This window comes from Canis aureus, chromosome 11, assembly GCF_053574225.1.
Source record: "Canis aureus isolate CA01 chromosome 11, VMU_Caureus_v.1.0, whole genome shotgun sequence".
NCBI lineage: Eukaryota > Metazoa > Chordata > Mammalia > Carnivora > Canidae > Canis > Canis aureus.
In genome coordinates this window covers 60,611,250-60,635,234 of record NC_135621.1, presented here as the reverse complement: position 1 = coordinate 60,635,234, position 23,985 = coordinate 60,611,250, and the positions used below count along the sequence as shown (strand labels likewise).

At 34.1% G+C, this 23,985-nt stretch overlaps 1 protein-coding gene across 19 annotated transcripts in view; it reads left to right on the top strand.

Moving 5' to 3' along the window:
- The window catches only part of LOC144324186 (uncharacterized), a 364,643-nt gene that overhangs the window by 249,554 nt on the left and 91,104 nt on the right, over nt 1-23,985 (top strand). For 3 of the 19 annotated variants that reach the window (XR_013389622.1, XR_013389614.1, XR_013389623.1), the window contains one exon: nt 3,344-3,479. The exons of the other annotated variants lie outside the window; for them this stretch is intronic. The gene's annotated coding sequence lies outside the window, so the exon portion shown is untranslated. The remainder of the gene's footprint in view (nt 1-3,343; nt 3,480-23,985) is intronic. 19 annotated transcript variants of the gene reach the window in all.

Here is a 23,985-nt window from a genome sequence, read left to right as displayed (position 1 = left end):
GATAAATCCCACTTGGTCATGGTGAATAATCTTTTTAATGTACTGTTGGATCCTATTGGCTAGTATCTTGTTGATAATTTTTGCATCCATGTTCATCAGGGATATTGGTCTATAATTCTCCTTTTTGGTGGGGTCTTTGTCTGGTTTTGGAATTAAGGTGATGCTGGCCTCATAGAAAGAGTTTGGAAGTATTCCATCTCTTTTTATCTTTCCAAACAGCGTTAGTAGAATAGGTATGGTTTCTTCTTTAAAAGTTTGATAGGATTCCCCTGGGAAGCCATCTGGCCCTGGACTTTTGTGTCTTGGGAGGTTTTTGATGACTGCTTCAATTTCCTCCCTGGTTATTGGCCTGTTCCGGTTTTCTATTTCTTCCTGTTCCAGTTTTGGTAGTTTGTGGTTTTCCAGAAATGCATCCATTTCTTCTAGATTGCCTAATTTATTGGCATATCACTGCTCATAATATGTTATTAAAATCGTTTGTATTTCCTTGGTGTTGGCGGTTATCTCTCCTTTCTCAAATTCATGATTTTATTGAGTCTTTTCTCTCTTCTTTTTAATAAGGCTGGCTAATGGTTTATCTATCTTATTAATTCTTTCAAAGCACCAACTCCTGGTTTTGTTAATCTGTTCCACAGTTCTTCTGGTCTCGATTTCATTGAGTTCTGCTCAAATTTTTATTAACTCTCTTCTTCTGCTGGGTGTAGGATCTATTTGCTGTTTTTTTCTCCAGCTCCTTTAGGTGCAAGGTTAGCTTTTGTATTTGAGTTCTTTCCAGTTTGTGGATGGATGCTTGTATTGCGTTGTATTTCCCCCTCGGGACTGCTTTTGCTGTATCCCAAAGATTTTGAATGGTTGTATCTTCATTCTCATTAGTTTCCATGAATCTTTTTAATTCTTCTCTAATTTCCTGGTTGACCCTTTCATCTTTTAGCAGGATGGTCCTTAACCTCCACGTGTTTGAAATCTTTCCAAAATTCTTCTTGTGATTTAGTTCTAATTTCAAAGCATTATGGTGTGAAAATATGCAGGGGACGATCCCAATCTTTTGGTATCGATCGGTTAAGACCTGATTTGTGACCCAGTATGCGGTCTATTCTGGAGAAAGTTCTATGTGCACTGAGAAGAATGTGTATTCTGTTGTGTTTGGATGCAAAGTACTGTAGATATCTGTGAAATCCATCTGGTCCAGTGTATCATTTAAAGCTCTTGTTTTTTGGAGATGTTGTGCTTAGAAGACCTGTCGATTATAGAAAGTGCTACATTCAAGTCACCAAGTATAAGTGTATTATTATCTAAGTATGTCTTAACTTTGGTTATTAATTGATTGATATGCTTGGCAGCTCCCACATTAGGGGCATAAATATTGATGATTGTTAGGTCCTTTTGTTGGATAGATCCTTTAAGTATGATATAGTGTCCCTCTTCATCTCTACTACAGTCTTTGGGATAAACTTTAGTTTATCTGATATAAGGATGGCTACCACTGCTTTCTTTTGAGGGCCATTTGAATGGTAAATGGTTCTCCAACCTTTTATTTTCAGGCTGTAGGTGTCCTTATGTCTAAAATGAATCTCTTGTAGACAGCAAATAGATGGGTCTTGCTTTTTTATCCAGTCTGAAACCCTGCGCCTTTTGATGGGGTCATTAAGCCCATTCACGTTCAGAGTTACTATTGAAAGATATGAGTTTAGCGTCATCATGATACCTCTCCAGTCCCTGTTTTTGTGGGTTGTTCCCTTGGACCTCCTCTTTCTATTACAGAGTCCCCCTTAATATTTCTTGCAGAGCAGGTTTGGTGGTCACATAGTCTTTCAGTTTCTGCCTATCTTGGAAGCTCTTTATCTCTCCTTCTATTCTGAATGAGAGCCTTGCTGGATAAAGTATTCTTGGCTGCATGCTCTTCTCATTTAGGACCCTGAATATATCCTGCCAGCCCTTTCTGGCTTGCCAGGTCTCTGTGGAGAGGTCTACTGTTAATCTAATATTTCTCCCCATAAAAGTAAGAGATTTCTTGTCGCTTGCTGCTTTAAGGATCTTCTCTTTATCTTTGGAATTTGCAAGTTTCACTATTAAATGTTGAGGTGTTGAGCGGTTTTTATTGATTTTAGGGGGGATCTTTCTATTTCCTGGATCTGAATGCCTGTTTCCCTTCCCAGGTTAGGAAAGTTCTCAGCTATGATTTGTTCAAATACATATTCTGGACGTCTGTCCCTTTTGGTGCCCTCGGGAACCCCAGTTAAATGTAGATTTTTCCTTCTGAGGCTGTCATTTATTTCCCTTAACCTATCCTCATGATCTTTTAATTGTTTGTCTCTTTTTTCCTCAGTTTCCCTCCTTGCCATCAACTTGTCTTCTATGTCACTCACTTGTTCTTCTACCTCGTTAACCCTCATCGTTAGGACCTCTAGTTTGGATTGCATCTCATTTAATTGATTTTTAATTTCTGCCTGATTAGATCTAAATTCTGCAGTCATGAAGTCTCTTGAATCCTTTATGATTTTTCTAGAGCCACCAGTAGCTTTATATTTGTGCTTCTGAATTGGCTTTCTGACATTGAATTGTAATCCAAATTTTGTAATTCTGTGGGAGAGAGGACTGTTTCTGATTCTTTCTTTTGAGGTGAGTTTTTCCTTCTAGGTATTTTGCTCAGTGCAGAGTGGCCAAAAACAAGTTGTACTTGATAGAAGCACGGACTCTTCTCACTGTAGCATTCCAGCTGTTCTCTCTTTAAATCTCAGGTCGAATTCATAGGTTTTAGGATGATTTGAAAGTTATCTAGGTAATTTGGTGGGGACAGGTGACTTGGGGACCCTACTCTTCTGCCATCTTGCCCCCTCCCTTGTTCTGCACACTTTTGAGAGGGGATTGATAATGCAATATGTCTATCACCGACTTCATAGTCTCTAGGGTTTCTAGTTTAAAAAAAGAAGTTATCCTCTAATTGTTTTTCTTTTAATTTTAAATTTTTAGTGGTCGAACCTTTTATTTTATCAATTGGATAGCTGATTGTTCCAATTTATTAAGTGAATATTTTACAAGTTTAAATACTACTTATGTTCATTAGATTCTCATAAATGAATTATAGCTTGCCTACTTTTTCCCCAGGCAAGGAACAAATACTAGAGCAGTTACTGAGTCACACTTTTGATTACACTGGTCTTAATTTAAGCTTTAATATCTTCTAAGACCAGTCCTCATTATTCTTCATTTTTATCATTTTCTTTATTCTTTTATGCTACTTTTGATATATGCACTTTAAACCATTTCATATTATCAAATACATACACTTGTTCAGATTTAATTTTTTTTTATTTTTTAAAGGCTTATTTTTTTTTTATTTGAGAGGGAGATAGAGCACACCTGAGGCAGAAGGAGAGGGAGAGAAGCAGACTCCCCACTGAGCATGGACCCTGAGGAAGGGCTGGATCCCAAGACCCTGAAACCACCCCCAGAGCCAAAATCAAGAGCTGGAGGCCCAGGTGCCCCACTTGTTTGGATTTTAACTGTAATTGCATTAATTACATGTGTTAATTTAGAAATTAATGGTATTTTGATTAAACTAAGTCTTCCCTTATAGGAATATAGTGTACTCTTCTACTTGTTTAAGTTCTCATTTCCTTTAATAAAATTGTATAGGTTTTAGTATTTAGTACTTTGAGATCCATCTTGTTTATTTTACACTTAAGTATTCATCTTTTATTGTATTGTGAATAAACTAGTTTGTCCATATCCAGTTGGCTATTTTAAGTTGAGGCAAAAAAAGAGAATAAAGCTATTGATTTTTGTGTACTTATCTTATTTTCACCCCACAAAATTTCTGTACATTTTACCAACTTTTGCTAACTTCTAAAGGATTATATAATTACATAGTCAATTTCTACTAAGGGGGTAATTATTTTTTAATGGAATAATTTATTTATGTTAATACTATTATATTGATGACTTTATTTTACTTACATACTGCTTTAGTTAGAATCTCAAAATGTTGGTTAGTCATTAGGCTAATAAGTATTCCTGTCATGCGTCTTATTTAAATGGTTTGGCTTTAGCATTTCATGTTTATTATGTAATTTGCTCATGGTTTGGGTTGTATACCTTTGCATGGGAGAACTGATGGAATACTTTTTTTTTTTTTTTTAAGATTTTACTTATTTACTTGACAGAGAGGGAGAGAGAAAGAGTGTGTGTGCGCGGGAGTAGGGGGAGGAGCAGAGGGAAAAGGAAAAATAGACTTCCTGCTGAATACAGAGCCTACTTGGGGCTAGATCCCAGGGCCCTGAGATCATGACCTGAGCCAAAGTCAGACACTTAACCAACTGAGCAACCCAGGCATCCCAGGAATTCCTCTTCTTTTACATCAGTAGAAAAATCTATGGCCAGCTGGAATGAATATACTTTCCATGTTTTTCTACTCACTGTTTGAAAACTTGAACAATCTGAAGAGTTTGACTTAAGCTGATAAATATGTACAAAACTACAAATATACTTAGGGCAATGCAAGAACCAAGAAGAGGAAAAACAGGATTACTATGTGAAGTTCATGTTTCCACTGATACTGAGTTGTTGTAAAAGTAACAATTTTACTTAGTTAAAATACTGAATATTCAGAGAGATCCGATGCCATAACAAAATAATTTTATTGGGGGAAATCAGTGGAGACATCTGTTTTTAACTCCACTATGTAAAGACCTTAGAAGTCATATTCCTATCTTTAAAACAAGAAAACACTTACTACACTAAAAATCAGTGAGTCTTCTGGAACCCATCAGAGAAAGGAGGTTGCAGGGAAAACTGCCTGCCACCATGATATCTAGAGAGACAGATAAACTGAGAGTCACAGCTGAAATCTGCTTGTCTGAAGCCAGAGTAACTGGAGCTGTAAACTAATAAGAAATTTAAATGGTAATATTAATGAATTTCTGGAGACTAAGAGTAGACTAGGTCAATAGAAAGATCTGAGGATCCCTGGGTGGCTCAGCGATTTAGTGCTGCCTTTGGCCCAGGGTGTGATCCTAGAGTCCCGGGATCAAGTCCCACATCCAGCTCCCTGCATGGAGGAGCCTGCTTCTCCCTCTGCCTATGTCTCTGCCTCTCTCTCTCTCTGTCTCTCATGAATTAAAAAAAAAAAAAAAAAAAAAAAAAAAAAAAAAAAAAAAAAACTTTAGAAACTTTCAGATCTCAAATACACAGAGAATGGGGGAGAAAAGAACAAAACAATCAAGAATTTTGAGAAAATTTTAAAACATACATATAATTGGAAAATAGAAGGAAAATAAAGAGAATAGAGCAGAAGAAAGATTTCAAGAAATAACAGCCAAGAGCTTACAAAAACATTCTAGACAGTAACCCTTATATCCAGAAAGTTCAGAAAATACCAAGTAAGATTAAAAAACACACACACACACACACACACACACACACACACACACAACAACGTAAAAAGAACAAAAAATGATACCTGGTCATATCATATTCAAATAGCAAAACTAAAGACAAAAAAGAACATTTTGAATAAATCCAAAGAGGGAAAATTTTACCTATTGTGATTTGAATTGTGTCCCCCATGATTCTTAACTCCTAGTATCTATTAATGTGGCCTTATTTGGAATTAGAGTTTTTGCAGATGTAATCAAGTTAAAATGAGGTCATACTAGCAAAGAATGAGACCTAATCCAATGACTGATATTTTTATAAGAACAGAGAAATTTGGGCACAAACACATTGAAGCAAGAACCCCCTGGATAGAGGCAGAGATTAGAATGATACATCTATAAGCCAAGGAATTTCAAAGATTGCTGGCAATCACCAGAGGCTAGAAGAGAGGCATGGGATTGTTTCTACCTTCGAGTTTTCAGAAAGAACCAAGCCTTCTGATGCCTTGATTTCAGACATTCGGACTCTACAGTATGAGAAAAAAAATTTCCATTGTTTTAAGCAACTCAGAGTATGGTAATTTGTTATGTTATGGTAGCCGTATGAAACTCAGATACATCAGGGAACAAAGAAAAGCTACCACGGCTTCTCACCAGAAACCATATAAGTGAGAAGAGTGACATAAAATATGTGAAGTGTTGAAAAAAGAAAGACATCAATGTAGAATCTATACCCAGTGAAATTATCTATCAAAGGTGATAGAGAGGGATGCCTTAGTGGCTCAGTGGTTGAGTGTCTGCCTTTGACTCAGGGTGTGATCCCAGAGTTCTGGGATCGAGTCCCACATTGGGCTTCCTGCATGAAGCCTTCTTCTCCCTCTGCCTGTTTCTCTGCCTGTCTCTCCGTGTGTGTTTCTCATGAATAAATGAATAAAATCTTAAAAACAAACAAAAAACCCCAAAGGTGATATAGAAAGACTTTTTTAGAAAATCAAACATTGGGAGAATATATTACCAGCACACCTACTTTGCAAGAAACATTAAAAGAAGTTCTTCATAGAGAAGAAAAATGGTATCAATCAAAAACAGATGTGTACAAAAGTGTTCTAGAAAGAAAAACAATAAAGGTAAAATGAAACATTTCATTTTCTTATTCTTAACTGATCTAAAAGTAGTTGTTTGCTTAAAGTAATAATGGTAAAAATGTTATTGTTAACATGAAATGAATTACACCAATGTCAGGAGGGATGGGAGGAAAGAATCTGCAAATAACACAAGGTACCTGCAGTACACTTGAAACAGTATATTGCAATAGACTTAAATAGTATAAGTGTATATTAGAAACTCTAGGGTTACCACATTTCTTATAAAAATTTAATTTAAATGCTAATTGAGATATAATGAAAACATATAAAAAGTTCGATTTAAACCAGAGAATGAAGAAAAAGTGGGAGGGGGATATAACCAAAGAATAAATGCAAAACAAGGTAGATATTAATCCAAATATATCAGTAATCATCTGTGAATCATCTAAATACAGTAATTAAAAGACAAATACTGTCAGAATGGGTTGTAAAAAATTGGATTGAACTATACTGTCTATAAGAAACCCACTTATGTATACGTAGATAGGGTAAAAGTAAAAAGGTAGAGAAATATATACAATGCTAGCACTAATAAAATTTTTTAAAAGCTAGAATAGCTAATTTCAGATTAAAACAGATTTCAGAACAAGGACAATTTTCAAGTGTAAATGGAGTCATTACATAAAGATACAAGATCAGTTATCTTAAAAGACACAACAATCCTAAACATGTATGTACCCAACAAGAAATCATTCAACATACATGAAGCAAAAACTAGTAGAACTGCAAAGAAAAATAGACAAATCCAGCATTATAACAAGGGACTTCAACACAAACTCTGATAGTAATTGACATATTAAGCAACCAGAAAACCAGTAAATAAAGAGGCAAACAGAGCTATCAATGCACTAGCTCTAATTTATGTTTATTGAATATTCTATCCAACAGGATATATAATCTTCTCAAGCTCACTTAAAACATTTACTAAGATATACTACATTCTGGGCCATAAAACTTTATTTTTAAAAGATTTTATTTATTTTTTCATGAGAGACACACGAGAGAGGCAGAGACACAGGCAGACGGAGAAGCAGGCTCCATGCAGGGAGCCCGACGTGGGACTCGATCTCCGGTCTCCAGGATCACGTCCTGGGGGGAAGGCAGGCACTAAACTGCTGAGCCGCTCAGGCTGCCCCTGGGCCATAAAACTTACCTGAACAAATTTAAAATGATAGGAATCACAGAAGGCATTTTGCAGGCCATATCATAATTAAACTAGAAATCAGTAACAAAATGATAGCTGGCTAATCCCTAAATATTTAAAATTTGAAAAATGCTTTTAAATAACACATGGATCAATAAAGCCTCAGGAGAAATTTTCAAAGTGTTTTTAACTAAATTAAAATAAAAACACAACATAGCAAACTTTGAGAATTTAGTGAAAGCAGTACTTAGAGGGAAATTTATATTAGTGATTGTATGTATTGGAAAAGAAGAAAGGAGTAAAATCAATAACCTGAGCTTCTACTCAAGGAAATTAAGGAGACAAGTAATTTAAGCCTAAAGCCAGCAGAAAAACAAACAAACAAACAAACAAACAAAACCATAACAATTAAAGGAGAAATTAAAGAAATCAAAAACAGGAAAATAGGGAAAATCAGCAAAACTAATAGCAAATTTTTTAAAAAGATCAATTAAGACTGACAAGCCTCTACCAACAATAAACAAGAAAGAAAAAAAGAAAGTGTGCAGAAATTAAAAATATCAGAGATGAAGGAGACATCATCATAACTACTGCTCTTATATACGTTAAAAAGATAATAATAATATGCTATGAACAGCTCTATGCCCACAAATTTGATAACTTAGATGGAAAAGTGCCAATCCCTTGAAAGACATAGACTATCAAAACTCACACAAAGGGAAATGGACAATCTGTACAAGCTTTTATCTATTAATAAACAAAATTAAAAAATTAATAGCCTTCCAGAAATAATCAGGGTCAGATGATTTCATTGGTGAATTCTATCAAAGCTTTAACCAAGAAATTATATCAATTTTCTGCAAGACTTCCCAGAAAATAAAAGCAGGAAGAATAATGTTTAATTAATTTAATGAAACAATAATTATCCTAATACCAAAACCAGATAGAAATTATAAGAAAGGAATATTACAGACCAAGATGTCTCATAAACACAGAAGCAAATATTCTCCACAAAATATTAGCAAATCAGATTCAGCAAATTAAATTAATTAATTAAAAACACCCCTTTAATTAAGTGATATTTATTTTAGTTATGCAAGTCTAGTCCAATACTTAAAAACCACTCAGTATAATTGACTACATTCGACTAATGTAGGACAATCATATGATCACATCTAGGTGCAGAAAAATTATTTGACACACTCCAACACCTATTCATGATGAAACCTCCCAGCAAACTAGAAATAGAGGGGAATTTCCTTAAATTGATAAATATCATCTCCAAAACTTTAAAACCTATTAGAGAAAATATAGATGACATTAGGTTCGGTGATGATTTTCTTAATATAACAGCAGAGGCATGATCCATGAAATAATTGCCATGTTGAACTTTTAAATATTACAGTTAAAAACAATGTCAAAAGAACAAAAATAGAAGCCACAAACTGGGAGTAAATGATTGCAAAAAATACACCTGATAAAGGATTGTTATCCAAAACTGTAAAGAACTCTTAAAACTTAACAATAAGAAAACAAACAACTCAGTTAAAAAATTGAGCCATGTCCTAAACAGACACTTCTTCAAACAAGGTATAAAGATGGCACAGAAGGATATGAAAAGACATTTAATATCATTTGTCAACAGGGAATTACAAAATAAAACAATAAGATACCACTACACACCTATTAGAATGGCCAAAATCCAGAACAGTGACAATAAATAATGCTAATCAGGGTGTGGACCAACAGGAACTCTAGTTCATTATTGGTTGAGTTTGTAAAATGGTATGGTCATTTTGGAAGACAGTTTGACAGTTTCTTGCAAAACTAAACATACTCTTTACCATAAGACCTGGCACTCACACTCTTGGGCATTTACCCAAATGAAGTTGAAAACTTATGCCCACACAAAAGCTGCACTTGGATGTTCTTAACAGTTTTATTCATAATTGCCAAAACTTGGAAGCAACCACAAGTCCCTCAGTAGATGAATGTACAAACTGGTACATACAGACAATGGAATATTACTCACTCTAAAAATATATGAACTATCAAGCCATTAAAAGAAATGGAGGAAACTTACATGAATATTACTAAGTAAAAGAAGTCAATCTGAAAAGGTTACAGTCTGCATGATTCCAAGTATATGACATTCTGGAAAAGGTAAAATGATGGAGACAGCAAAGATATTAGTGATTTCCAGAAGTTAGTGGAAAGGAATGGATGAATAAGTACAGCATAGAGAAATTTTAGGGAAGTAAAACTATTCTGCATGATAATACAATAGTGGATACATGTCATTATACATTTGTTAAAACCCATAGAATGTACAACACCAAGCATGAACCCGAATCTAAACTATGGACTTTAGGTGATGATATGTCTATGCAGTCCATTGTTAATAAATGTTAATACCATCATGTGTGGGGGCTGTTAATAATGGAGGTTATGCATATGTGGGGGCAAGGTATATACGGGAAATCTCTATACCTTCTGTTCAATTTTGCTGTGTACCTAAAACTGCTCTAAAAAAGAAAAGAAAAAAAAAACATGGCTAACATATTAATGGTGAGAAACTGGGCACTTTCCCTCTAAGATCATGAATATATCAGCACTGCCTGAGGAAAAATCGAAAATTATTACCTCTCAAGTGTGTAAGATTGTGAGTCATCTTAAACATACTGGCCTCTAGTTGATAATCAATAATAGAGACTCTTTCTCTGGATATTTGGCCAAGTGATCATAGCTTAAATGCAAAACTGCCTAGGAGGTGGGAAAGTTAAGAAAATTTTAAAAATAAGACATTAACAATTACTTTACTAATATCTAATATAATTCAGTATTGATGTAAAATTGCTTTAAATGAGCAAAAATGAAAAAAAATGAAAAAAAATAAATGAGCAAAAATGTATAATGCTTATTGGCAAAACATTTCTACATTTTGTCTAGTTTGAATGAACACGTAACAAATACTATGTAAAAAATGAAATAAATAAGAAATAGAGATATTTGAGTTAGAGATTCCTTTGCAGACTTACATTTTCTGAATCTGTTGGAAGCATATTTCCCTTTATGATCCACATATATTTATAGACTTAGCTGTTAATTTACCTGGACTTTTCCATAAGCAACTTAGGTACAGTAATAATAATGAAAAAGTAATGCTTTATAACTGCTACCAATTTAGTATCATCTAGTTAGAAGACATTGAGGCTAACAATATATATTTTTATCTAACAAGTATTAGATAACCAACAATCCCAGGCATTATAGATCATCCAGAAAAATGGACTGGCATCATTAAATTTGGTTATAAATGACAGTGTTATAGATCATAAGAAAAACTAGTGAAGCCAATTATAAACTGTAGAAAGATTTTAATAGTGCAGAATTAACAATTTGAAAAACAGGTTGTTCTAAAAGTTTTTTAGTTTCCAAAGTGAATTAATATCTTTTTAAAAATGGAGTTCAAATAAGTGAAGGCAAGAGAGATCCAGTTTATAAAATTCTATACTTTTCCGAAAACAAAGGGCCTGGTTAAAAAGCTTCTGATTAATTTAATACTGACTATAATCCATAAAACCTAGTCTAATAAATTGAATTTTATTAGGCTCTAATTTTTATTCTTTATTAACATTCTACTGGAATAGCTTATATTACAAAATGCAACTTCTCTATCTGCAAATAAAGATGTATTTAATTATTTTACTTTCCAAAACTATAAACCAAATATGTAATAACCAGAATTCAGAATTGTCATAGGAGGAGTAAAAGAGGAACTGCCATGCACAAAATTTAGAAAAAGAATGTTTATTGCAACATGATTTATAATAAGAGAAACCTGAAGGAAAGAAAAGCAAATGCCAAACATTATGACATAAATAAATAAATAAATAAATACTAGTACAGCTATGTATTGGAATTGTTCTAAAAATCACACAAAACTGTCTAGAATCCTTATTGATCTCATAAAATGCTTACATATAGCATTATACAATTATATATATATAAATTATACATATATGTTTATTTTAAAAAAATTTTTTTATTTATTTGACAGAGAGACGGAGAGAGAGAGCTCAAGCAGGGGAAGAGGCAAGCAGAGGGAGAGGGAGAAGCAGGATCACTTCTGAGTAGAAAGCCTGACATGGAATAGGGCTCAATCCCAGGACTCTGGGATCATGACCTAAGTTGAAGGCAGACACTTAACCCATGGAGCCACCCAGGTGCCCCACAAATATGTTTTTATACGTTTTAAGCAAGCTCTAAAAAATATTTTTAATTAATTTCTTAAAACATTAACATGATTTATAGAATATTCTATACTAATATACATAAATATTACATATATAATTAAAAAAGGATAAATAATTTTAAATACCTCTGTGTGTGTATGTTCCACAATAGGATTATTTTCTCCTCTCTTCCCCCTGAGCTCTCTGATGTCTAGATTACAAGCTGGAGGATTCTTCAGGGAAGCAGAATCTCAGGTAGAGTTAAGTAAACAGGATGATTATTAGGGCCAGGGAGAAAGTGTGTTACAGCCCAGGTCCCATGGTTTCAGTCAACCCCACAGGGACCTGTGGACCTAAATGGTCCATTAGAAATGTCCTGCATGGGCCAAAATTCCCAAACCTTTATGCTTCTGACTCAAACAGTTATCAATTGTGGCCTGCTCTTAGAAGAGTATGAACTTGGACAAGATAGTTCCTGTAGCTTGAGGCAGCTCCAGCAGGAGCTGCTAGCACCCATACCTACTGAGGCAATAAGTCTTCCCTTAAAGGAACATCGGGTTATCCCATCCCTTTCTCCACTACACTCTGGAATTTGAACCTAGAAGAGTGTATAGTTATTAAACATTACTATTATATTATTACACAGATTAAACAGCATGGATAAAATTAAACCCACATATTATATCCAAAAGTACAATCCCTTACCCACACAGGATTTGAAAAATGCATTTTTCTACAAGAAAAACCACAATCAACAATGTGTTACTTGCAAGAAACTCTCTACCATAATAGATATGTTCCATTATTTATCTAAGGAATATATCTTGTGAACTACAAGATATGGAAAGCTGTTATGGGTAAAATATGTTACTAGGAAGACATTTCTCCAGAACAAAGTAAAATTGCTCTTCCACTATATCCTTGTTTGCTACAGAACAACGCTTCTTGTCTACAAAAAGTGTCATCAAGAGAAAGAGAGAAAGGACCCAAATAAATAAAATCAGAAATGAGAGAGAAGTAACAACTGATACCACAGAAATACAAAGGATTATAAGAGGACTCTTGTGGGGGAAAAAATTACCAAAAATAAAAGTGCACAGATGGATTCATTAGTGAATTCTACCAGACTTTTAAAGAACAGTTAATGCCTATTCTCCTCAAAGTATTCCAAAAAACAGAAGAAGAAAGAAAGCTTCCAAATAGTGAAGCCAATTATATGCTCAGCGTTATGCTACAAGGCCAGCATTACCCTGATATCGAAACCAAAGACACAACAAAAAAAGAAAACCACAAGCCAATATCCCTGATGAACACAGATGCAAAAATCCTCAACAAAATATTAGCAAACTGCGTCCAACAATACACTGAAAAAATCATTTACCATAATCAGTTGGGATTTATTTCTGGGATGTAAGGATGGTTAATATTTCAGAAATCAGTCAACCATACACCACATCAACAAAATAAGGATAAAAGTTATATGATCATCTCAATAGATGCAGAAAGAGCATTTGACAAGATTCAACATCCATTCATAGTAAAAAACTTTCAACAAAAAGTAAGAACTGTCAACTTCAACATAAAAAAGGCCACATATGAAAACCCCACAGTTAATATTATTCAATGGGGAAAAACTGAGGGTTTTCCCTCTTAAGGTCAGCAACAAGACAAAGATGTTCACTCACCACATTTACTCAACGTAGTACTAGAAGTCCTAGCCACAGCAATCAGACAAGAAAAAGAAGTAAGCGGCATCCATTTTGGTAAAGAAGAAATTAAAGGGTCTTGATATTTTATTGACAGGTTTAAAACTGTTGTTTTGTTATTTTTAAAGTTGCTACTAATGTATATGTATGCTTTAAAATCTTATATTAAAAAGCCCAATGTTATCACCATATGACAAATTATTGATCCACTGCTTACACAAATATCAGTTTGGTTATCTAGGTCACTAGGAAGTAAAGAGTAAGCAACTAAATAATCATGTAGGTAGCACTGTCCATTTTGGTACTTTAGTTTGAAGTAAGAAATAAGAGTAGTACTTGTTTTTATTAGTAAATTACTGTTTTCCACATGAGTTACACACACTCACACACACATAGTAAGGGCATAATATTGATAAGTTCCATAAAACTATATGAGTAGAAAAATTCTGGAGATTTATTAACTCACAGAAAATCAGGAAACCTCTAATAAGTAACACATATTTCAGAGCTATAAATGCAGAGTATTAGTTTAATAGTGCATTTAACAAAATAAAAATGTTTCATCTCTTAGTCTCAGGGCTACTATCATGCCATTAAAAGGAAAATTGCTGACTAAAAAGTAGAGAGAATCTTAGAAAAATAATAAGATAGTCTCCCATAGGCTATACCAGCAATTCTTTTATATCCCTTTTGCTTAATGATTTCATCTTTTTAGTTAGTTAAACTGTAAAATAGCAAACATTAAAGCACAAATCTTGTGGACTCATCAGCACTCCATCACGCAGATTTCCTCTCTTCTACTTAAAAAAAGAAGTTCTAATTACATATGAAAACTTTTAAAAATTATGAGTACCCAGCTTCCTAAATGAGTAGGCAAATAATAGAATATTCAATTTTACATAATTAACTAATAAACTTAGGAGATTTTTGTATATTTTCATGTGTTATCATTGAATAACATCAAAGAAATAAATACAAATTCCCAGAATTTTGGACTCCTTAAAGATCTGAGGAAAGAATAACAGATTTTATAGATGTGTTAGATATTCTTCAGCAGGTAAAATACTCAAGGTGGCAATATTTTCTTAAATTTCAGTCTTAGAAAAGAAGCAATATTTTAAAACATGAGACAATGGAAACTTTATTACAAAATGGAAAGCTTTTACAGTGGTGCTAAGGAAATACAGAATAAATCTGCCTCTAATAAAATGCTCCATCCGTCATCCAAAGCACACAATATTTTACTTTCTTTATGCTAGTACATTTCCTGGGCAATATTGTAACACTGTGTTAAGTGATAAAAGCATGGGTATTGAGGTAAGAAAGTTTTAGCATATACTAGCTGAGTTATGCTGAGTAATGTATTTGGGTTCTAAACCCTAAATCCCTAATCAGTCAAATAGAAATAATAAGACATAAATATAACCCATACAGACTTGTTCCCTACATGTACCATCTCATATAGTCTTTTCCACTTAGTGTTATTTGCATTTATTTCATATAGAAATACCAGTCATTTTTAAGGAATATCACATTAATGTAAAAAAACAGGCACTTAGCAGTCATCAATCATGCTATATCATTTCCCTAACTCATGAGGATATATTATACCCAACCATATCACAGCACTTCATTATTTTGTGTTCTCTGTCTTACCACTGGACTAAGACACAGAGAAAGAACTACAGATGTTTTGGATTTTTTTTCCTACTATGATTTATTTCAAAGGAAAGTTCTCTCTATGCAAGACAGTACAAATATTTAAAGAATACAGATTTTGTATACAGTTTCTGATGGTTTATACTGGGATTCAAGAAAGCTCTAACAATTTCAGCATACTTCAAGTTGTGCAACTACATATCTCAAAGGAAATAGATCATATACAGGTGAGAAAAGTGAGCTCAGAGAAGTAAAGGGATTTGGCCAAGGTCAAAGAGATTTAAAGGGAACTAATCAGACACTTAAAAAGTCTGTTTCCTATAATCTACCTGCAGAAAATATATTCACAAAATGATACATCCTAAAATATTATAAATAAGATAAAATTCCCAGCGGATTTACAATAATGCAACAGTTTAAATTTGTCAGAATGCTAAACAATGTGTTTGAGTATGTGATTTACTGTTTGGGAGCCTCCTTATACAGGCAAAAAGTCATTACTTAAAGTGCCATCAGACCTCAACACTCCACTTGTAATTTCCCACTATCAGGGCCTGGGAATTTCCCATGCTATTTTTGTGTGCCCGAAAACAAATTAATATATCAAATTTTTTCTTCTTTTTCTACACTGGCTTTCTCTTAATATTTTTTCTAACAACCATTTTTGGGAAACAAAAGATAAGGCGAATATCAACACAGACCTAAATTGATCTAAATTCCAAATTATTTGCTATGACCTGAAGCAATGAAAGTTTACTTTAATGGATATTGTGATAACTTGTTTCACTATTATCATCAAATACACCTTTGGAGCCAGCTGACAGCAGAAAACTATCCTTATAAGATAAGAGAATCAAATTTGATTATGTTAGAAAAATCCTTCTATATATAAAGTCATACTTTTCAATATAATGGTCTGTTAAGAAGTCAATATTTATATTCTTTTAAAAATTTTTAGTTTCTTTTTAAAAACTATTTAAATTCTAGTTAGTTAACATACAATGTAATATTACTTTCAAGTGTACGATATAGTGACTCGCTACTTCCATACACTACCCGGTGTTCATCACCAAGTGCACTCCTTAATCCCCATCACCTATCTAACCCATTCTTCCATCAACCTCCCTTCTTATAAACATAGAATATTCTTTAAAATGGCTTTTCTATCAAACTAATTTAAAGGAAAAGGAACAAAGTGCTTGGTGCTAAATTTGTGTAGAATTCAATTTTCTTAGTGAGTAAACAGAATGTAAACAATATATTTGATATCAGCTGAAAATGACTTTCTAATTTCACAAGTAAAAAAATAAATACCCTCTAGTTTTCTGAAATCCATATATCTAAAGAATTTCAGTGTCTTGAGTCTCAACCATTAACACTAAGACTCCTACTTTGCACTATTTTTTTTCTAAATTTCAATCCAATTTGTTATAGTCTGAAGGATAGAGCAATCTTCTTTATTTGTATAAAGACTATCCAACATAATACCTCAGGTTATTATTTTGGATAAGATTCATTTGTCCTGTTAGGCTCTAGAATTAACTCCATTAAAAACAGTATGATGGTTCAACATCTGATTGACCACATGGCTAAATCCAAAATTTCTAAAATACTTGAAATTCATTTTGATAAAATAATAGGATGAAATAAAGGTCACACTTCAGTAAATGTTGATTCTAAACTTAAAATAATTTAAGTTTTCAATTATTCCCATAATTGCTTCCTCTCTCATAATCCTCCCCCAACAGACAAAGAATGGGAAAATAATTTATAAGCTGAGAAATTGGCAGAGTTTAGATTCTTAAAATAAATGGATATGCCAGGATGGAACAATTAAAAAAAAAATCTAGGACCCTACTGTTCTAAGTACTTAGAAGAAGATAACAAGTTGAGCAAGCTATGGTTCCTCATCATAATGAATTTACCATCTCAAGAGTATAAGGCAACATGGAGAAACAACACACTAATTACTATAGTTAATAAAGTTCTTTGAGAGTTCAAGGAAGAAGGTCTATTTTGAGAGATATAAGAAAAAGATAGTTTAAAGAAAATATTTGAAGGTGAGCTAGAATTTTTACAGGTGGAGATGGTAGTGATAGGAAAGAACATTTCACCCAGGTGAGATGGAGAGGTGCGAAAGTTCATGATAGGAAAGCAGTAGTTGGAATAGAATATAGGTAGAGTGACAGTGACCTTAGGTTTAGAAAAATACAATGAATCTAGAGTCAGAGGGCCTTTGAAGGCAGAATAAGAAGTCTATAATTATTGGGTAAATCATTAGGTCTCCGGGTTACTGTGTAAGAGAGTGATATTCTGAGCTCTGTTTTAGGATGATTAATCTGGAAGCAGGATAGAGTAGAGGGGAAAGAAGTAGAGGGGGCTAATTATTATGGAACTCTTATTACTTAAGATTATAAGATCATTAGAGGTAGCCAAGAATGAGAACTTTGTACGGACAAAAGAGTTAAATATAAAATTAAGATATAATAAACCATTCATTCATTTATAATATTCCAGTTATTACCAGAATTTATTATTAAAAGCCCACTCACATCTTTCTTCATCCAATTATGCAATAATGATTCTAAACAGATTCAAAATATGTAACAATTTCTGTTGCTGCTGTAATGCATTGTAACAAAACGAGTAACTCATGCTCACACACACACATACAGTTCTGAACATCAGAAGTACCAAATCAGTCTCACTGGGTTAAAGTGAAGATGTTGGCACTTTCTAGAGGCTCTAGGGTAGAATGTGTCCCTTACCTATCATAGCTTCTAGAAGCTGCCTGCATTGCTTGCCATGTAGTTGCATCATTCCTACCTCTGACTCTATAGTCAAATCTCTTCCTGTCTCTTTCAGTCCAAGCAGGCAGCATTTCTGCTGGTATCCCCTCAAGTACCTTGGTGGCCTTCCCCATATGTCATGGGAATTCATCTTATTAGACAAGAAACTCCTCCAGAGAGCTTTCTAGACAATCCTGTCACTACTCCTAACTTCTGCTGAGTTACTGAGAAATCCATCGTTACATGCCTAATCCATTCAAAAAGTTCTCTGTGGGATTAAATATTCTGTTCTTTTCATCTTTCTTGGGCACTAGCAAAGGTTATCTAGTTATTCCCTTGGCCTTTCTCCAGAGTATGCTTCCTAACAATGAGCTCCCTAATGGTAGCATCTTTTGAAACATGGGTAATCTGAGAATTTTCCTAATCAAGTCTTAGTTCCTTTCTGGTTAATGGTTTGTCACTCAATTTGTGTATTTCCTCTCACATTTTAGTACAAGTAGTAGGAAGAAATCAATTATCCTCCGTACTGTACTTGGAAACCTTCTCAGCCAAATATTCAAGTTCATTACTTACAACTGCTTTCCAAAGAACTGTAAGATACAATTCAGCTAATTTTTCTACAATTTTTTTAAAACAAGAAGACCCTTTTTCTCCCTTTTCCAGTAACATTTTCTTCATTCTTCCTGAACTCTCACCAGCAGTGGCTTCAATGTCCATATTTCTGCCAATAGTCCATTTATAATGATTTAAATATTCCTAAAACAGAATATTCTGTTTTATTTATTCCACTGTGCATTCATACTTGCTCTGAACCTTCACTATCAGCCCCTTTAATGCCCTAATTTAATTTCTATTACAGTCTGTTCAAGGAAATCTAGGCTTTTCCTTGTAATGCTCCTCCTTCTTCTCCTAGCTTCTACCCATTACTGTTTTAAAGCTACTTCCACATTTGTTGGTATTTGTTATACCAACATCCCACTTTTGGTACCAACATCTGGTAGTTTCCTATTGCTGATGTAACAAACTACCACAGAGAAAGTACTGATAGGTAAGCTCTGGGGGAGGAAGTAGAGAAGGATGCTGAGAAAGAGAAAACTAGATTGCCTCATATTTAAGCATAAGACATATCTCAGTGCCACTGCAGAACTTTAGGAGTCAGTAGTAATGACACTTAAACACGAATGAATGTACATTGAGTCACATGCATAATTTAAAAATATATAATTTAAAAAGGCATGTGCAACTGAATTTTACAAAGGAATCCTCCAGCCCTTAATCAGTCTCAATAGGGGAACTTTAACAGTCCAACTGAATGTGATTCTATAAACTAACACTTTCTTTTTATATTTATTTCTTATTTTTACAAACCCTTAAAACATCAGATGTATAATGAATCACTGGGAAATGTGAACTTGTGAAACATTCAGCAACAATATATAATAAGAAACTTACTTTTGGTACAATACAGGGAAAGTCAGTAGAATTTCACTGTGAACATTAAAGCAAATTAATTAAAGCATAGTAATGAAATTCTAACTTTAAAATCTAAATAAAGGAGCTAATTGGAAAAGACAGCAAACAAAGAGGAATGTAACTGCATACTTATTATCTAGGGTAATTCTCTTACAAAGGACAAAGGCATACAATTCAGTATAGATAAAAATCCAGAAATGCAATCCAGGCCTAAAGTGAAAAATTCACGCTACAAGCGGATCTAGGGAAATGAGGAGATTAAGAGGTCATTACTGAAAAATCTCAATTCTCAATGAATTGCTGAAGAGTAGAGTGAGAACTACATTTAGCAGTTACCAATGCTAATTGACAACAAATCATAGATTTTAGAGGTTAGAAGGCTACTTTGTCCAGAAGTTAACTATAATTTAGGACTTCCAAAGAATTTTTATTTGATGGTGCAAAATTTGTCTAAAGTTGGCTAACTCATTTCTAATAACAAAAATTTACATAGCAACTAGAAGACATTTTTAAAAACTTATTTTAGTTCATCCTCCAACAAATCCTATTTTGGAGAGGGGAGGCCAGCAAAATACCTTATTTGCTTTACCTTACCTCTTTGGGTCCTTCTCCATACTAAGCATCCATCCCTCCCAGCTCCTACCACTGAAGCTAAAATCTTTGGCCAATGCTTTTGTGGTTACTGTGCTGAGGGTGGGTTAGAACGTGAAGATGGAAGATTGGGCAAACTTTATGACATTATCACAATATCAGATCCTGTCATAAAATGCTTTATGGAGAGAAGAGGCTTGATCTTACAGGTGACAAATTTATCTTGTCTATAATTTTTGGGTCTGTCTTTACAGCCTATGGTTTAAATAGGCGTTCTGCAGTTTATATGAAATGAAAGAGATGTCTCCCATTTATCAAATTCTCTGCATTCTCACATCTATTCCAACATTTGAGACCCCCATCTTCTTGACTGACCAGAGCAATAACTTCCTAATAATTTTCCTTGACACCAGCCACTAATGTCCTCAATATATCCTCTACATGTCAAAACAGCTACATTTCAAAAAACATATAGCTGATAAAAATAGCTTCCTCACTAAAAATATATGATGCTCATAGAACCATATTGAAATTTCTAATGATAACCTGACAAGGCCCCAACCCATTTTTTATATATATATATATAGATAGATAGATAGATATAGATATAGATATAGATATAGATAGATAGATATATACACACACACTTTATATATATATATATACACACTTTTTCTCTTTTTTTCATATATATATATACACATATATATATGTATATATATATATACACACACACACACTTTTTCTCTGGAGAACCTTAATACAATTGCTGAGAGAAGTTAAAAAAGAGGTGTTATGAGTTGAATTGTGTCCCCAGAAAGATATGTTTAAGCCCTAACCCCTGGTACCTATGAAAGTGACCTGATTTAAAAATGGGGTCTTTGCAGATATAAATCAAGTTAAGATTAGGTCATATTGGATTAGAGTGCTCCCTAAATCCAATGACTGGAGTCCTTATAACAAAAGAGAAAATTAGACACAGTTACACACAGGAAGAAAGCCAAGTGATGACAGAGGCAGAGATTGGAGACAGAAGCCAACAAGTACCAAGGATTAATGGGAACCACTAGCAGCTAGGTGGGAGGCACAGAACAGCCTCTTCCTCAGGGCCTAACCACAGAAGGAATCAACCTTGCCAACACCTTGATGTCAGATTTATATCCACCAGATATAAATGACTAGTCTACTAGTCTACTACAGAGACTAGTCTACTACACATTTAAGCATTGTGTTTTCAACAGAATTAGGGTCAACAAAGAGTCTAAGAGTCAACTGAAATCTTTTGAACACATACATTTATGTATTAAATTGAGTCTTTATTCTAAAGATTTATCACCCCTTGTATTTGTTACCAAAAAGAATAAAAGGGTAAAATATACAATAAAGCATAACTCTATTTTTGCCTTCTATTTTGGATGCAGTTAATGAATCTTTTTTAAAAAAGATTTTATTTATTTATTTGACACAGAAGGAGAGAGAGAGAGAGCACAAGTAGGCAGAGCAGCAGGCAGAGCGGCAGGCAGAGGGAGAGAAAGAAGTAGGCTCCCCTCTAAGCTAAGCAGGGAGCCCCATGCAGGGCTCCATCCCAGGACCCTGGAATGATGACCTGAGCGAAGGCAAACATTTACCCAACTGAGCCACCTAGGTGTCCCTAATGAATCATTTTTGATAAATCACTGAAAAAACTCGCTTGGAGTAGTTGGCAAAAACCTATCATATTTAACATCAAAATGCATTAATCAGGTTCCTTTTTTTAAAAAAAAAATAATTCCTTCTCAAATAGATTCTATTTATATTTTCAGCATTTTGATCAAAGCCCCTAGGTTGACTGGAGAGATGACTATTTTGCTACCTGAGTGTACCTCAGCAGAAGACAACTGATTTTTTCCCTGACATATATCAACTATGATATATGGGTTAGTCTCTCTCTGTCTCTGTCTGCTGGAGCACATATCCACAATCCTTCTAAAGGCACACCAAATTTGGAATAGAAATTGATGTAGTGATTCAGGTAAAGATGCTCAACTGGGCCTAGGCGTGGAAAAATCTGGCTTGAATTAGGGAATGTTCCTATACTGCCACGTTCTTTCCACTTTAGCACCTTGGCAGTAGTTTTGCCGGAAATGCTCTTTGCCCAGATGTCTGCGTATCTGATTTATTTCTGTTCAACAAGTCTTAGTTCAAATTTCACCTTTACTGTTCAACACTTTTCAACAGTTCTGAAGATTAATAATTATACATGAAGATTAATTATTATACCTAATAATTATACCTATTTCTGATATATAATAATAATAAATCTTTGCAGTATCTAGTTAAAATTTTCTCCAAAGATAATCCATGAACTTATAAATGCTTTCCTTATTAAAGGGAAAAAGAATTTAAAAATATTAGTCATGTATTCAAATCATTCAAATTATAAAATGAACTATCAAACCAGCCCAAAGAAACTGTAGTTAATATTATTCAGAAGACATGGCTAGTATGATATAAAAGCAGATTCTTCTGACCAGCGTAACTAAAATAAAAAAGTAAGAAGGAAATGAATGAAATAACACAGACCCTGAAATAAGAGATATCTATGAAAAATATGAATGAGGCTTTAAAAATATTAGCAAATATTACCTATATTTTACATATCTATCATATTATAAATACAAATACATTATTTTTTGCTAGTTGTTAAGATAATAGAGCTAGTCACAACTGTGCTGGTACAAACCTTAAATACAGACAGAACCTATGGGGGTAACTCAGAGGAAGAGGCAAAATATTACTCCTGTATCCACCATAGTGCCTGAAAAAAAATCCCATTAAACATTTATTTTTACTGAGGAACTGCAGGTCTCTGTTAAAACATAACTAACTTCTTCTTCCCTGGATTCTAGATGGTAGATTCTAGATGGTAGATCTCCATCTAGATTTGATGTTTTCCATTTCCCTATCAATTTCCTCAAATTTCTTTCTTTGTGCTTTTCACTTCTCATCCAGATTTATGCATGTCACTTTTGATGTTTTAAATTCTTACATGATCTATTTTCTCTCTTTACTTGGGAATTGCCCATAGAAAAATCTGCTGTTTCTTGTCTGTTAGAGCTCCCCATCATTTAATACTATAAAGCTAACTTCTACTTCCAGGAATTTTTCAGGACGCTATGATTCTTCAAATCCAAATTATTTACCCATATTCATGTGAGTATTCAGATAAAATTTGGACTCAGGGAAAGCCTTCTTTAGGCCCCATTTCTTCCCACATGAGACCAATCCTAACTATCTGCAGGCAACCAGTACCCTAAACCAGCTCTCATCTCTTTGAACATGTAAGGGATTTTCATCCAGCAATTTTTACCTGGATCTCTACTGCAGACAACTAATGTAGTTGGTAAGCACTAGACTAGCAGTCTAGCAGTAGACAACTAACAAACTATTACAAACTTAGCAGCTTAGAGCAACACATGTATTTGTTATCTCATAGCTTTAGTAGGTCAGAATTCCAGGGTGTGAGTGACTGGGCTTTTAGTCAGTATCAAAAATTGATATCAACCGTCTGAGTTCTCATCTTAGACCCTGGGAAATGTCTGCTTGCTGGTTCCTTCTTCAGGTTGTTAGCTGGACTCATTGCCTTATGGCTGCAGGGGGTCTTTATTTTCTTAGTGGTTGTCAGAGAGAACCTGCCCTCCTCTGAGGCTCTGACAGGCCTGTGCTCCGAGCCTCCCTCCGTAGTAGTAGAGAACCGTCCTCAAGTCTCTTGCATCCTCTGAGACTATCTGATTTCTATAAACAGCCAAAAGACAACCTGCTTTTAAAGGGCTCAGGTGATTAAGTTAGGCTCGCCTGGATAATCTCCTTTTTGATTAACTCAAAGTCAACT